The sequence below is a fragment of the Wyeomyia smithii genome, chromosome 2, assembly GCF_029784165.1.
Source record: "Wyeomyia smithii strain HCP4-BCI-WySm-NY-G18 chromosome 2, ASM2978416v1, whole genome shotgun sequence".
NCBI lineage: Eukaryota > Metazoa > Arthropoda > Insecta > Diptera > Culicidae > Wyeomyia > Wyeomyia smithii.
In genome coordinates this window covers 72,957,096-72,974,339 of record NC_073695.1, presented here as the reverse complement: position 1 = coordinate 72,974,339, position 17,244 = coordinate 72,957,096, and the positions used below count along the sequence as shown (strand labels likewise).

At 40.5% G+C, this 17,244-nt stretch overlaps 1 protein-coding gene across 8 annotated transcripts in view; it reads right to left on the bottom strand.

Annotated features, from left to right (window-relative positions):
- The window catches only part of LOC129721097 (tyrosine-protein kinase Src64B), a 176,167-nt gene that overhangs the window by 44,961 nt on the left and 113,962 nt on the right, over window positions 1-17,244 (bottom strand). The window contains exons 1-2 of one of the 8 annotated variants that reach the window (XM_055673237.1): window positions 11,998-12,072; window positions 6,713-6,743 (exon numbers count right to left, since the gene is read on the bottom strand). The exons of 6 other annotated variants lie outside the window; for them this stretch is intronic. The gene's annotated coding sequence lies outside the window, so the exon portion shown is untranslated. Of the gene's footprint in view, window positions 1-6,712; window positions 6,744-11,997; window positions 12,073-17,244 lie in introns of those variants that run through there. One more of the 8 variants, XM_055673236.1, reaches the window with a different exon arrangement.

Sequence of the window (17,244 nt, the reverse complement as noted above, 5' to 3'; positions counted from 1 at the left end):
TGATAAGATCGGATAACCTGAGAAAATACTACGGAGTAAAGTTAAGCACGTTTTATTATAGGAACGATAGTTTTAGGTTAGATAAAAGAATATAATGATAGTGACATTTGCTCAAAAGGGGTTCCGACATAAGGTCGAATAAGGGGTAACAAATGTATGTCGAATAGAGGAATTGCCAGTCTTCAACATCCCTGCTCAATTCCGGCAATCCTTAATCCGAGCATCTCTCGCAGCTTAACAAACGTAGAAGTTGGTAAACCCTTCGTTAGAATATCCGCCTGCTGATCGACCGAAGGGACATACTCAATCCGAATGTTTCCTGCCTTAACTTAGTCACGAATGAAGTAGTACTTCACCTCGACGTGCTTCATCCTTCAACAGTCACGCGGCTCCTCCGCCACGCGAAGGCACGACTGATTGTCCTCGTGGTATGTAACAGGACCATCGATACGAATTCCCAAATCGGCTAGAAGACGCGCCAACGATACTCCTTCACACGCAGCTGTACACAGAGCGACGAACTCCGCCTCAGTTGAAGAGAGCGATACGGTCGGCTGTTTACGTGTAAGCCAAACGCTTGTGCTTCCAAAAATCTTGAACAGATACCCTGTCACAGATCGTCGATCGTTAACGTCATTCGCCCAATCAGCGTCGCTGAACGCCGTCAGGGCAGCCTCTCGATCATCTCCACGAAACTCCAACACCAGATTTAGCGTCCCTTTCACATACCTAAGGATCCTCTTCAGGTGGATCCAGTGCTACTCCGTCGGACAGCTTTGATACTGACTCATCAAGTTCACGGATGCGGACAAGTCTGGTCTGCTAGCGAGGGTGACGTACATCAAGCAACCCACTAGTTCGCGGTAGGGCTTGTCAGTACGCTGACCCTCTTCACCTTTGCGTAGTTTCAGATGACATTCAATTGGCGTGGACACTGGTTTGCAGTCGTCCATCCCGAATCGTTTCAGCAAACCCTTTCAATAATTCTGTTGGTCGATTCGCATTACTCTTCCGTTCAGGAAACAGCTCACCGCATCAAAATTCACCATTTCAAATTCCTTTCATAGCAGACTTTTCACCGTTCGTATCCCCTTCAGGTTGTGACCGATGACGAGTATATCGTCCACATAGAGGACAAGAAAAACTTTCTCTAGCCCAGAACTCCGGATGTAAAGACACGGATCGTTGTCACTGCTCCTGAATCCAATGCTGGTGACGAATTGATGAAACCGTTCATTCCAGGCCCGCGAAGCTTGCTTCAGGCCATAAATGGAACGGTTAAGCCGACACACCAGATCGTCTCCCTGCTGAAATCCGCCCGGTTGGACCATATAGATTTCCTCTTCCAAATCCACGTCGATCTGATGCACAAGTAGCCGTTCCTGATTCGCTAATTTTTTTTTTTCCGGTTCTCCATTTGCACCAGACTTAACTTTGAAAACCCATTAACAGGAGATTGGCTTCCTTCCAGCAGGCAGCTTCGTTAGCACCCAGGTTTGATTGCGATTCAACGAGTTCATTTCATCTTGCACAGCCGCTCGCCATTTTGGCCAATCATCACGCTTTCGCATTTCTTTTATAGTGTCCGGAAAATCCTGTATAAATCCGATAGCACTCATGGCAAATCCTGCAAAGTCCATGTCGAAATCCTTCTGCCAGATGGGGGGTTGACGATTGCGACGAGTCCGATCCGCCGATCCCTGCTGCGCACCAATAGGTTCTACTGCTGTCACCGATGGTTCTTCCATTTCCACCAATGCTTCCTCGTCTTCCACCGATGCTTCTTTTTCTTCCACCGATGCTTGCTCTTCTTCGTCAGTAGCACTGTTCAATGATTCATACGACTCGCTGCGACAGATCGGTAAACCACTGCTCTCCAATTGCAGCCTATCTTCACCAACGGCTCCTTTACTAATCTTGCCACCGATGTTCTCATCGAAAACAACATCACGGACGATTTTCACCTTCCTATCTCTTGGATCAATACGATACCCATTTTTAGCGTAGCCGACGAAAACACTCTTCCATGATTTGCTGTCGAGTTTCTTTCTGTACTCCTTTGGAATGTGGCAGTGAGCAGTGCACCCAAATATGCGCAAGTTGGAGATATTTGGTTTGAGTCCACTCCATAATTCGCACGGTGTTTTGCCCTGTTCCAAAGCACTTGCCGGTCTTCGGTTCGTTAAATAAGCAGCAGTTTCAATGGCTTCGCTCCAAAATCTCTTGCTGACGCCGGAGAAAACGAGCATCGAGCGAGCCTTTTCGACGAGGGTACGGTTCATGCGCTCACTGACCCCGTTCTGCTCCGGCGTGTAGGGCACTGTGTACTCCACCTGAATTCCTTTCTTGCGGCAGAACTTCATGAACGAACCCCGGTACTCGCCACCGTTGTCACAGCGAACACGGGAAACCCGCCTCTCGAACTGCGCTTCCACGATGGCAATGTACTCCTCGAAGCACTCTAACACTTTATCCTTCGTCGCAATGGGATACACTTTTACGAAACGACTCCAGTCATCAATGAAGCTAACGAAATACTTCGCCCCATTGTGACTCGCAGGAGTGACTGGCCCGCAAACGTCTGTATGCACCAGTTCTAGAATTCGCGTCGACCGTTTTCCGACGTGTCCTCTTTCGAAAGGCTTCCGAGTCTGCCTAACTTCGACGCACGATTCACAAATCACGGTAACATCGCTATCTCTTGACTTTGATGTTTTGTTCATTCCATCGACCATGCCGGTTTCAATAAGACACGTAAGGTTCTTCTGGCTCAGGTGGCCATAACGGCGATGCAAGAGTTCATCACACATACGCACTTCACCGCACGAGTACAGAGATTTTGCATCTATCGCTTTTCCGCCCGCATAGAACTCAAGTTCATACAGTAGATTTCCCCGCTTGCCGATCGCGACTACCTCCGAGCCTTTAAAAAATTTTACCGTATCGCTTTGGAAAGTCACCGACATTCCCGCACCTTCAACCTTTCTTACTGAGAACAGATTGCACCTTGCTTCTGGTACGAAAAGTACGTCTCTCACTTCGCACACAATCTTCTTCTCCTCAACAACGGAATTCACGACGATTGTTCCCGCGTATTTCGCAACGATACTTTCACCATCTTTCGCAATAGCAATGGTCATCGGACGATCAAGTCGTTTTAGCTTCACAAACAGGTCCCGATTGTTCGCTATGTGTTCAGACGCACCCGAATCTACGAACCACTGGATCTTTTTCATCGCATAAGGATTTCCGACATTAACAAAACACACGCCCTTGCTCTTGCTTTGTTCCGAGAAGTGGACAGTTACAGGTTTCTTTTTCTTTTCAGGACACACTGACGCTTTATGGCCAAACTTTTGGCAGTAGAAACACTTTATTTTCTTTTCTTTTCCGGCGGACTTCCTATTGAAACTACTTGCAAACGCCGCCGGCTCCCGTTTCGATATACCACTTGCACCATCGACTGAACTTTGCCTAATTTCCTGATCTAGCAGCCGACATTTCGTGAATTCCAGCGTAAGCGTTTCTTCCGGCAGTGACTCCATCGTAGTAACAACAGTTGTATAATAATCGCCTAGACTCAGCAGCAATCCACACACAACATCGACGTCTTCCAGCACCGCTCCAATGCCACGCAGCTGCCGGACAAGCGATTCGTACCGCAGGAAACGCTGCTGCAATGGTCCGCCTTCGTAACTCAACTCCTTTAACTGCCGACTGAGGTGCATTCTTTTCGCAACACTTTTGCGTTCGAATACACGCGAAAGAGCATTCCAGATAGCCTTCGGAGTGGAATGCCCCTGCACGTACTCGATCTGGCTGTCGCTTATCCGGGAGACGATAAGGGATTTACATTTGCGTTCCCTCTTTTTCTCCTTTTCCAGCTCCTTCCTTTTCTGTGCCTTTTCCTCTGCTTTGTCCTCGTCCTTGACGACTAACTCCTCCCGTTCCCGTACTTCCGTCGTGATGAGATCCAGTAGGTCATATTCTTCCAGAACTACTTCCATCCGATACTTCCACGTGGGATAGTTGGTCCCGTCAAAGAGATGTACACGATGCAGATCTTTTTCCTGCTCCATTTCACACATGTTTGCCTTTTCCGGCAGGCGAAAACACTTCCGAACTGATAATTCGCGTTGGCCTGGGCCCATAACCTAATAAGAAACCGATTTGACCATGATAAGATCGGATAACCTGAGAAAATACTACGAAGTAAAGCTAAGCACATTTTATTATAGGAACGATAGTTTTAGGTTGGATAAAAGAATATAATGATAGTGACATTTGCTCAAAAGGGGTTCCGACACAAGGTCAAATAAGGGGTAACAAATGTATGTCGAATAGAGGAATTGCCACTCTTCAACACCTGGCAGTGCTGGGAACTCCTTCTGGGACTTTAAATTTGCAAGCTCAGGAGGAGTTTGACTTCGGTTTTTCCGCAGCACTATTTGGTTTGTTTGTAACTTTCATTTCACTTCGGGAAATCTTAGGACCTTTTCGTTTAGGAGAGGAAATATTTTTCCTCTTTCTGGACTCCCCAGGATTGGCATAAAATGTTCCCGCTGGTGAATCGTCAGAATCGGTTTCATCAGAGGACAACAGATCAAAGGGGTGCGATGTTATGGTAGAAGTGGTCACGGTCTTCTTCAGCATCTCAGCGTAAGATCGCTTTGAACGCTCCTTAAGTGACCGCTTGATTTTATCTCTAAGCTTCATGTACACCGGGCATGTGGAGAGCTCATGCTGATTTTCCCCGCAGTGAATACATTTTCCACCATTAACACTGCATGAATCTTCGGCATGAGTCTCCCCATACTTGCTACATCGTGCCTTATTGCAGCAGTAGGCGGCTGTGTGGCCTAACTGCTTGCAATTGGTGCAATTCATAACACGGGGTACATACAATCGCACAGGCAGACGAATCCGACCTATCGAGACGTGGCTAGGGAGAGCAGATCCGGCAAACGTAACACGAAACGAGTCTGACGGAGTGTACACTTTTGTGCCGCCGACAAGAGACACATACCGCAAATGCAATGCAAATGCAATTGCAATCTATGATCTTCACTTTTACGTCGTGACACAAAGCATTTTTGAGGCAGCCAAAACCGCTTGCCAAAATACACTCGACCGACAGACTCGAATCGGTTATGACATCATCGATCTCCACGTCTCGTGCGGGTATATAAACGCGATACTCGCATGTGAAAAGCTCGGAGTGAGCAATAGCGTTGGCCTGTTTCAGGTCGCTGACCACGACACGGAGCTTGTTGGGTCTGACCTAGGAGATTTCAGTCACAGCCTTGTACCCTTTCGTCAGGTCTTTCGAAATCTGCAGGATGTTTAACGGTTTCGATTTCGGTCCTGCTTTTGGCCGAAAGAAAACAGTAAAGCTGCCCTGAGATCCATCCGGGTAAAGCCTGGAAGGGTTGGCAGGAGAGACAGGGTCGGAGGGGTTCGGGGATGGTGGCGCGGGAGGCGATGGATCTACATCCATCGCACTAAATCTAGCGCACTAGCGCCGACAAGAACACGTACCTCTTTACTTCTTCCTTCCAGCAGGGTTGGTTGTCCGATCGTTCGAAGCTGCAGCCGTTACAGCCAGCAGCACCAATCAGCTCCAAACAGCCACCAGCAGCGAGCCGGGTGTGAGATCACTCTACACTCTACAGCTACACAACTCAACTGTCAACTGTTGGCTTCTTTTTTTTCCTCTTTTGTGTTGAAATTCTCGTCCACTGCTGTAGCACAAATCAGTCAGTAGCCAAATTGGCTTACGCACCAGCTGGCAGCCACGATACGAAACAGTTGCACAAAGGCGGGCGACCTTGAACGCGGATTAATTTCACTCGATCAGGCAAACAATGCCAACACTCGTTCACACGTCTTTTGTTTTACATTCTATCGGAGCGATCACCAAACACGTCCGATACTGATGCGTGTTCGGCACAGAATGAGGAGTTATATTATTCTCCATTACATTTAAATCGCTGAATAGTTCATCTTGAAACGCATAATAGAGGTGACACAAAGCCGCGGTGGTTTCCGCAGTCCGAGCCAGCCGCCGACACGCCATCGAAAGCGGCGGTCTCTCGCACACAAACAACTGATCAACTGGTTTGCTAAATCTACTCAAACATAGTTTTTTTCCCCTTAGTTAGCGTAATAGTGTCGCAAGTGTATTACTTTTTAATTGACACTCTGATAGGAAATACATGTTGGATAATTGTGCTATGCAGAGGATAAAGAATCGTAAAATTGTCGACAGATTGTTTTGATTGACATAACCTAAACATATTTTTGTGAAAGTTGTGGAGTGCATTTTGTTCAACTGAATATTGAAACAAAAGAATGAACTAATCTCTAAATCTTTAAATTATTCACGTTCCCTTTTCAACTCTTGCTTGATCGTAGGTTAGGACCAGAATAATAACCTTAGTATCAGGACGTTCCGTCAAGTTTCTAACATTTTTGCTTAGTGATATTTGCTCAAATGTATTTGTGGAAGTTTTAATAAAAATCGAAACCTTTTCGTCTTCGTGACAACAACTGGCTGTAACCATTTCTGATTTGGGAACAGAATGTTTTTTTTTTTAATCTTTGGTGCAAACTCTCGAAATCAAACTGGTGCAAACTCCCGTAACCGAATATTAGTGATAAAAATGGAAGACAATAACTAAATATTAGCAAAAAGTATTCAAAATATACTCACTGTTTAGCAAAATTGATAGTGTGGTGCGTACCTGAAAGAAGAAAAAACGTGGGTTAGTGCTTGCAAATATTTTATAGGGATAACCAAAAAATTTTTAGCTTTATTAATCACTGTTGTTGAATCATTAAGTTCTGTAGGGTATTACGATTTTTTGAAAAAAAAAGAGTCAATCCAACGAACTTGCTTCCTGCTACAGAGTTATTTCTTCATGACAATCTTCTTTGGAGTTGCAATCTTCGTTTCAATAGGCCGAATGCACCAAAAAGATAAACACTTGATTCGAATAGTTGTGGTGTTGAAAATTTCTGATTTTCTCTATATCACAAGTTCCTGTAAGATAGCTCCTCATGTTAATAATACAAGTCACCAGCCTAGAAGCAAACAAAATACGGTGTGGCTAATTTTGCGCCATGATTGCTCCGAATCAGTTTTACTATATGTATGTTTCACTGCATAAAACTATTCTGAATTTGCAACTAAGCGAAGGAAGTAAAGGCACCGACGCGGCAGCAACACAAACGGTGGGCGGTCGGAACAAACCGGAATGTGATGCGATACAGGAAGAACAATTTGCTGCTCTCGCTTAAATGAATGTTGTTCATACTGCATAGTAGAGCTGGTTCCGTGTACCGTAGCATCATTAGTTACAGGCAGGATTACCCAAAGAAGGTCTACACATCTTGATTCACGTTGTATACCAGATAAAGATGCATCCATTAGGAGGGTACCCAGTTCAACCGACAGTTTTATTATAGGAAGATACCGGAACGTATATCCCGTTTCAACATGGTTTACCACCCAGCCAATAGAGCGTACCGACAATTACCTGCACTCAGTTTTAGCCAGAAAGGGGATTTTTCTCTTTTTTTATTCTGTTGCCGGAGCCAACAACAGAACAAACCTAATCGATGAACACAATGCCGTGTTATCTGTTGTGCCACAGTTGGAAAGTCAATATCGGCCGGCTATCTAATAAGGCACAGGTAGAACGACATCGAGGAAACCCGTTAGACGTGTCACGTGCCTCGATTTTATTACCCCGCCAGCAGTCTGGCCCCGAATTGGAGGGGTAAAATTCTCTCTCCCCCATGAGCTGCCTGATCCGTCCGATGATGAAATATTAATACCATACCGCAGGCTGACTGACCGGTTTATGTTTGCACTCTATAATCTATCGGTAGGTATGCAAAGTACGTCTGATTTCATTACGATTTGTTATTGAAATGGTACCGATTGCCGGGGACTGGGTGGCCGCTCGATCAACTTTGATAACCTATAATTGTTTGATGATTGCCTGTGTGCCGCATCGAATGTGAATAGATGCCCAGCTGCCCGGAGCGATCCGATGGGAAACAAGTGAAATCACAATCAATTTTCAACATAAATGTGCTCTCGCCGGACGTGAAAATATTTATGCTCGGCCGTTCCGTTTCTGTTTGTTATGAGGTCAGTGTTTGTTTGCACACCTACTTTCGTGTAAGGTTATTAATTTTCATCAGTATGACTTCTTGTAAAGATTATGGCAACGTCAATATTTTGCTTCACTTCATAATAGTGGGAAAATGTGCCAGTCGGCAACGATTTTGGGCTACGAATGCACAGCTGTAGTACATCTCAATTCACGCTGCATAAATTGAAATACATGAATACGGACAAGACTGGACTATAAATCGACTCGAGATTTAATCTTCTGCTGATAGTGCCGTCAGTGTTCAGCATTGGTTGCCTAGTTCACTTCACTTCTTTTGTGTCGCAATTTGTAAGCCCGTAAGATAATTTGCGAAAATTTGCGAAAAGTTTCATGCGATTTATCAAACAACAGTTCAGCCTCTACAAATTCTGGGAAATACATTTCAGTAGAGTAGTTGATGCCGGTCGTTTGTATTGTCGGCCTTCAGAAACGGAATATTGTTTATTTAATCTTAAATCTTCAAATTTTCTCGTTCGCATGGACGAAATCCTAACCAAAAATTCGTTCCAACTTGAACTTATTTGATTTTTTACCGAAAGGAAACTTTCCTTGTTTAAAAACTGGATTATGAGAGAATTAAAAGGTAATATGCGCTCTACAAGACGCTGATCCATCCAGTGGCACTCTACGGACATGAATCGTGGACGTTTAAGTAGGTCGATCTGCGAACGCTTGGGGTCTTCGAGCATAGAGGTCGCGACCAATACTCGGTGGCGAACTAGAAAATGGGGTGTAGCGCAGGCACATGAATCACGAGCTGTACGAAGTATACAAATACACTACTATTGTTGAACTGATGAATCATGACAGCTTACAGTGGGCTGTCCATGTAACAGGTATGGCGGATGAGCGACCGGCAAAGATAATATCCAGCTGAAGATACAAATATTTATTTCGGTAATTCTTTCGTCTGCTCATTGTTAAACTTATTTTCTCTTTAAGATTTAACTATGTTTCCATATTCTTGAGCATGGCTTGCTCTTTAGGCCATTCGTTTGAGAGTTCTACCACTAATATCACAAGGTCCCCTACCGTGTGAAGTAGCAAAAATGCCATTCAACGTCTAAATCATATAATTATCCAAACTTACACAAGCTATTCAATTAATCCAGTAATAACCCTAAGTCGCGTTTTGGATGATTGAAAAAATGATTTTCTGAAAAATCACAAATGCTTAGTATCTGTGCTTAAAACAATCATTTTGTATTGGCTTAAAAGACGACCGCTTTTTACATATACAATCCTTAGTTATTATTTATCTTGTTTCTCAAGGAAATAAGAAAATATTCAATGTTAAATTTAGCGATGCATGGACAATTTGTAGGTAATTATATGAACTACTGACATTTATTTTTACAATCTCAAAATGTTTTCGAGTATCCAATGTTGTTTTTTTTTATTTTTAATTTTTATGAAATTTAAAACACTATACACAGAGTGCATCGAGTGAGATTCTCTCACTACCTAAATAGTTTCCGTTTAAATTCTGCCGATTTCAAAATTTATTTAAAATGGTTACATCAAATTTCAGCCCGGGATAGCTTTGAGAGTGTAATTTTATCAGGGATCTTCACGTCGAGCTCGAGTACAAGTACTCAGCCGTAAAATGTGTATCTTTCATTACTCATAAATGGAGGTGAGTACAGGAGCTTATAAATATGAATGATTTAGGTAGGATTGGTAAATGTCCACGGAACATACATTTTTTGTTGTATTTTGTTACGAACTTTTTGTTTCAACTTGTGTTCTAAATTTGGTCTCGTTAATAAATAATATATCAAAATCTCTATTAAAATTACTTACTGATTATTACAAATTTCAACAAGTTTTGTAAGGTTTCAAAACACAACATTCAACATTCAAGTGTATGACACCAGATTTTGATATACAGTAATACCTCGAAATAAGGCAACTTTATTTTTATTTTCGTTACGTTATATCGAAGCAAAAAAATTTTTTTTGTCAATTGATACAAGAGGTCACTCAAAGATGCATGAAACCCTTTTTCCATCACCTATCAGTATTTTTAAACTATTCTTATGCCCATTTAGGACAATTTTCAACAAGCAAAAAAAAATCTTTTTAATTGATGCGAGACTGTTGGTGGTTACTCACAGATGCGCGAAAACCTATTTCCCATAACATATCAGTATTTTTAAACCTTTCTTATGCCCATTTAGAGAAAATTTTAACAAGCAAAAAAAAAATTTTTTTAAATTGATGCAAGAATGTGAATAGTTACTGAAGGATGCGTGAAAACCTATTTCCCATCACCTATTAGTATTTTTAAACCTTCCTTATGCCCATTTTGGACAATTTTCGCATTGGTTTCATTGTTTTCAAAACTTACTACAAAAATTTTTTTAAGCAATTTATGGCCCAAAAACAGTTGCTGTATCATTTATTTTCAATTTCGATACATTTTAAAAAGTTACGTTATATCGAGGTAAAAGTTACGTTATATCGAGTTACGTTATATCGAGTTACGTTATATCGAGGTTGCCTTATATCGAGGTATGACTGTAATTATGTACTTTTCATCATTCTGGCATATCAAGAATATTACAGGCTTTGTTGTTTCTATCAAGTTCAGATATATTCGTGTCACCCGTTCGTTATAATCGTTTGATCGGGAACACTTTACTAAATTCTCAAATGCGACGTAAAAAACTTCCGTTCAATTTTCCAGTACACTAATTTATTTATCGAACAAGACACTTTCAATCCATCACAACCGGAAGTTTTCAATTATTCAGCTGGAAGTTGGACTGAATTTCACGATAGCGGCAAACTCGAAACGACGCACACGGTTGGAAAGGTTGAAAGCTAGGTGGGAAACAAAGGAATCGGATCGGAAATATCGATAAAGTCTCACAACAACTGTTCATAACGCAAGAATAAAACCATCAGTACGAAGCAGCCTGTCTGTCTTTGTCTGCCGCTGCCTGGTGTCTTCCCCCTACTCCTGCGCCGTTAAACTTTACATACACGCACATAAGTTAGTATACCATAGAAACTTCCATAATTGGAGGCCAACCGTCATCTTCTGCGTTTGTTTTGGCCATATGTTGTGAGCTAACTTGAAAAGTAAAGCTTCATTTGATTAAAGCATGTGATGATGGTGATGACGATGATGACAGACTCTCGACAATAAGTAATCAAAGCCAGATGGCGTTCGAGTACCTTCACCGGTGCTGAAGTGACGATGGGATTTACGTGAGAAAAACTAATCAAACGACCGGTTGCGAGCTAGGTATACAGAGAATCTGTTTTCGGTTATGTCTGACCCCCTTTTCCGGGTTGAACTCTTGAAAACGTGATTGAGAATGACTGCGCGATTTTTATGTCAAAACAGCTGCACCGTCCCTAGCTAACAGTTTATTCGACAGAAAATGCGATTGTTTTCACCTTAACGTCTCATCAAAGGTAATGTTCGATATGTTCGATGCTGTTATCAACGCCTACGCAAGCATTAGTGGGTTGCGTGGGAGCGATCTAAAAATAAGCTAATTGCGTGTGTGTGTGTGCGGAACAACACTCTTCAATTATGATGGACAAGCTATTGCTCCTAATCCCGCAAAGAGATAGTCGTCATATCAGGCGAAATTATCAGCAACTCCTGTGCCATTGCTGATACTGTGTGTCAACAACATTAGCTTTGAGGAGGTACCTTATTTCCTTTGAGTGATAGCTTCTTGTTCAAGAAAAACATCCCGTTTTGATTTAAACTTCGAGCAGTCTCAAACTTCGAACACTTCAGAATAAAAATTACATTGCTACAGCTAGAGTAATCAAAAGTATGAATACTATATACCATTTCGTTCCTTGGAATGCCCTTTAGCCAGTGATGTATACTGCCGCTCATAGCAAGTCCGTCCCATTTGCTTTTTGGTGCTGCAATTGAAAATCGTCACACTTTAGGTGAAAGTTTGCACTTAAATGCTTTTTCAATCAAGACCATCAACAGAATTTAGTACTGCAATGACAATCTAACACTTTTGCATTATAGAACTTGCATAAAAACCGAAATTTGATTAAAATTTGTTGAAAATCATAAGCTGGGACTCACATGCGATTACTTTTACGGCACGTAGCCAGAATGATAGCAAGTCAGTCCCATAGCCAACTACGACCGGAGATGAAAAACGAACTATTGCAAATCGATGGCGGTGCTATAGCTTGCGTTTGGAATGAATCCATCGCTGGTCAATTCATAAATGACCTTCTCTTGTGCTTCATTAAACAAGTTTTTTGTGAGAAGCATAACTCAATGTACCAACTACGCCGCTCAAAATAAAATAAGATTTTGTTTTTACATTTGATACTACTGATAAATTCAAAATCAGTTTAGGTGTAGGAACTTGTTCTAAATTTCCCAGAGAGCGGTCAAACGTTCGTGACGGCGGACAGCGGACGTAGCAGTGGAAGCAAATATGGAAGAACACCCATAGCTTAGGAAAATGTTTGCTCCGTTGAAAAACAGGTAAGTAGCGTACCGAAGTATTTGGTTTAATTGACAAATTCTTCAAAACGAAATTCACGACAATAATTGAACAATTCTTAACCACATCCTTACATAAAATACGAAAAGTAGTATTTACTAAAGAATGCTTTGACTAACAATACAGTGACACTCCTAAAGCGTTCACTGTCAACAAACAACAGCTGAAGTAAGCTACTGGTGGAAACTTTGTTTTGAAGAAAACATTGTACTATCAGCAAGAGCCACACTATGTAGAACGCGTAAAATTCAATCAATCCTCCTATCGAATATCACTTGGTACATCCAATTCTAAACCTGAAGACCAGAAGTTGTGGTAAATATCACATTTTTCATAATCATTATTGGCTGTGGGGTTAAATTGCGAAGGTTTTTTCAATGGGACCGACTTGCGATCACTTTTGCTATGGGACGAACCGACTTGCTATTTTTTTCATATTTCCTCAGAACGAAGTATTCAAAAATATTTGTTTTATCAAAAGTAGATATAAAAAGCAATTGATTCCATAAATAATCTCAAAATTGATAAAAATGCAATTGGGACGGATTTGCCATGAGCGGCAGTAATAGCTCTTGCTGTAGGACCACTTCCAGGAAACCAGCGGGCGTTAAAAAAGTGACAGTCAGTGTTGAGACGGTTTGCCTATCTATCTCTCAGTGACTACATTGAAGTGTTCGGAATTTGATTCAGAGCCTAGTTTTGAGTTCTCGTTAATTTCATAAGCAAAACATGTTTGAATCTATATAAATAGCATTTAAATGCAACAAAAATAAAATAACCAACAGGTTGAACATTTAAGATCGACTAGAAAATTCATTTTTCGTTGATTTTTTAGTGCAAGAAGTTATACATCATAGTCTAAGTGTTCGAAATTTTATGCAGTACGTGCAGTACAAAACAGTAAGCGAAATTTCTAGATTATTTTATGGTTTATTTTAGTTGACTTGAGCGATCAAACCGGTTTGAAATGGTGTTACGTCAAATACGCTGTTCTGTCTTTTTTTTTTCAATTATTTACAGGGTTTGAAAATGATTATTTCACGCTGCCCCACAATGGGTACGCATTTTTCCTTTAATAGCCACAAATCGTTATTGCAGATAATCATTGCACTTGCAGTGATCGCCAACGGGGTTTTGGCGTTGCAACGGCATGCTTCGTATTACCATCTGGGGAATTCGCCACTGTATTACATAGCTTACTTTTTATGAAGTCAATAAATACGACGTAGCATTTTATTTTTTCACGGTAGTTTGCATTTTTATAACACACACGCGTTGAGCTAGTACAAGGCTTCTTAGTTCTGCAGTATCTATAAAGTTGTCATTATTTAAAAAAATAACTTGTATTCAGCACTGATAGCCATCATTGGCCGTACGGTGTTTATATGCCTTTATCCTGGGATTATAAACCATCATTAGATAGACACGATGGTAGGTCGGTATATGTAGCCGAGTCGATGCCAGAGAGAAGAGAAATGAGTTATAAAAGTACATGGAACGACAGAGGCAGTACATTTATATGCAAACAACGTATAAAATGGAAAATAAATGTCACAATTGAAGTACTCACATATGGTGTGATGACAGTTGGTACAGTTGATACCAGTGCTATAACGCGTACATTTCGCTACACCACGCTAAGTATTGTAAGTATATTTATTCTTTCAATACGAATCAATGCATCAAAGGTTTTTAATAATATGATATGTGAGATTGAGCAATGAGAAAATCTCAATTATTGTGCGGAAAATTATCTCCCAACTGGTCTCGAGGTACGATGCTGGCCTAACAAGCCAGTCGTCGTATGTTCGAGTCCCGGCTCGGTAGAGACTGTTAGTGTCAGTAGGATCGTAGCGCTAGCCCCGCAATTATCCTGTACACTTAACAGTCGGCTGCGAAGTCTGTGTATAGTAAAACAGAAGGTCGAATTCCGATACGGAATGTAGCACCAAGGCTTTGCTTTTTTGTGCGGAAAATTAGTTAGAAATAAAAAAAAAATCTTTAGCAATTTGAAAACTCTTCTTCAGAATAATTAAGATTCTTTAGTAAAATGCAAATGAATGATTGATAAATTAGTTTTTTCGTTTATTTGAATATTGAGAAAAAAAAAACATTTTTTGGTTTCCTTCGATATTTTAATGCTCAGAGGTATACGCAAAAGTTCAATTCTTAATCAACCATTTCCCACAATTTTTGCTCTAACTTCACATATAAAATGTGCGAAATGCATAACGCAACATTTGTAAATAAATATCTTAACATAAATTAAAATTGGAAATTGTGATGTTTCGGTAAAGTTCAGTTTCAGACGAACGATCAGTTTCGAGGCGTTCAAAATCCGTGGTTCATTTTCGTGAACCGGTTGGCCCATCCTTAATAATACCATCTGCAACCAAAACTGCCATCAACGATCCTTATTGCCACATAGGCATAGGTCAATGCAAAATGTAGTGAGCATAGTGCAATACTATAATAAAAAACGGGCAACCAATTTTATCTACCGTTTTTGATATGGCTGAAACTTTGCATCTATGGGCAAAAGATGCCATTTTGTGCTATTGATGAAACACGACTTATTTTTGAGAAGCTATGTAAATATGCTATTTTGGGACGGTATTGATGATTACAAATATTTTTAGAGCCAGAACGGTTTGTTCGATCGGTGTGACGTCTTCGAAAAAGTTGTAGATCATAATTTCGTCTTAAAAAAAATACATTCTAAAAAAATATTTGATTTTTTGAAAAAAAATTTAAAGAAAAAAAAATTTATCTAAACATTGAGAACTGTCCGATCTTGGAGAAATCAAGAAAAAAAAGTTATGATGTATTGAAAAGAAATTAAATTTTTTTCTCAGAGCTTTTTTTTTTGAAGGACAAAATTATTATCTACAACTTTGCCAAAGACAATTTTAGCTGCAAAAATACTTTTATTCTCCATTAGGGCACTCTATAAGCAATTTCCAAAAAAAAACTTTTTTTTCTTGATTTCTCTATGATCGGACAGTCTTCATTGTACAGGTAATTTATTGTAGTTTCAAAAACTAGAATTTTTGGAAATGAGACTGTTTAGATAATTTGTTTTAAATTTTTCTTTTAAATTTTTGAAGTGTATATTTTTTCGGAAAGACAAAATTATTATCTTCAACTTTTCCAAAGACATTACACCGATCAAATAAACCGCATTGGCTCTGAAAATATTTGTAATCATCAATACCTTTCCAAAAGAGAATTTATAAATACTTTCTCAGAAATGAGTCGCGTTCCAAAAAATTAAACCAAGAGCACAAAATAGAATGTTTTTTCCCATAGAAATTTCTATGCAAAATTTCAGCCAAATCAAAAACGACAATAAAAAAAAATTAAAACTGGGTTTTTTTTTGTGGAACTGCTCCAAACCTAATTTCTTTTTAATTGAATGAACTTTTGCACATGGTACTTGGCTTAGCAAACTGAATATTTTTCGCAGTTGAAGTTTTTTTTTGGCTCAAGAGTAATTTTTGAAAAGGGCGTATGGATTTTAGCAAAGGCTTCATTCTTTGCATTGCAGCTCAGAAACCTTTAGTTGCACAGGGAAACTGTCTGAGAAAAAATCTAAACATATAAAAATGCAGCTCTATCTGTCTGTCTGTCTGTCTGATTCATATAGGCTTGGAAACCACTCAACCGATTGGCGTGAAATTTTGTATGTAGGGGTTTTAGGGGCCGAGAAAGGTGACTAAGATAGTTTGAGACCCCTCCCTCATCTGGTAGGGAGGGGTCCCATACAAATGAAACACAAATTCATGCACATCTCGAAAACTAACCAAGCATCTGGAACCAAATTTGGCATGTGGATGTTTTAAGGAGTGACCAATATGTCCATATTGGTTTGACACCCTTTCCTTTTCTGGAAGGGAGGGGTTCCATACGAATGAAACACAAATTTCTGCATATCTCAAGAACTAACCAAGTAAATGGAACCAAATTTGGCGGGTGGATATTTCTAGGGGTAACAAATTTATCTATAATGGTTTGAAACCCATCACTCTTCTATAAGGGAGGGGTCCCATACAAATGAAACACAAATTTCGCACAGCTCGAGAGCCAATCAACCAAATAGAATCAAATTTGGCATGTGAATGTTTTCAGAGGTAACAAATTTGTCCAGAATGGTTCGACGCCCCTCCTTCTTATGTGAGAGAGGGGTTCCAAACAAATGGAATAAAAATTTCTGCACATCTCGAGAACTAACCAGCTAAATGGAACCAAAATTAGCAGGTGAATGTTTTAAGGGGTAACAAATATATCCATAATAGTTTGATATCCCTCCCTCTTCTTTAAGGGAGGGGTCCCATACAAATGAAACACAAATTTCGCACTCGAGAACCAATCAAGCAAGTACAACAAAATTTGGCAGGTGAATGTTTTTAGGTGTAACAAACATGTCAAACAAACATGACAAAATGGCGACTTCCGGTTTCTGAAAAACAGCGGTAAATGACCAAATACCACCCATTATGGGTATTTCCGGGATTGTTATGACGCACTGAAGCCACAAATCGACCTCAGACAACATTTTG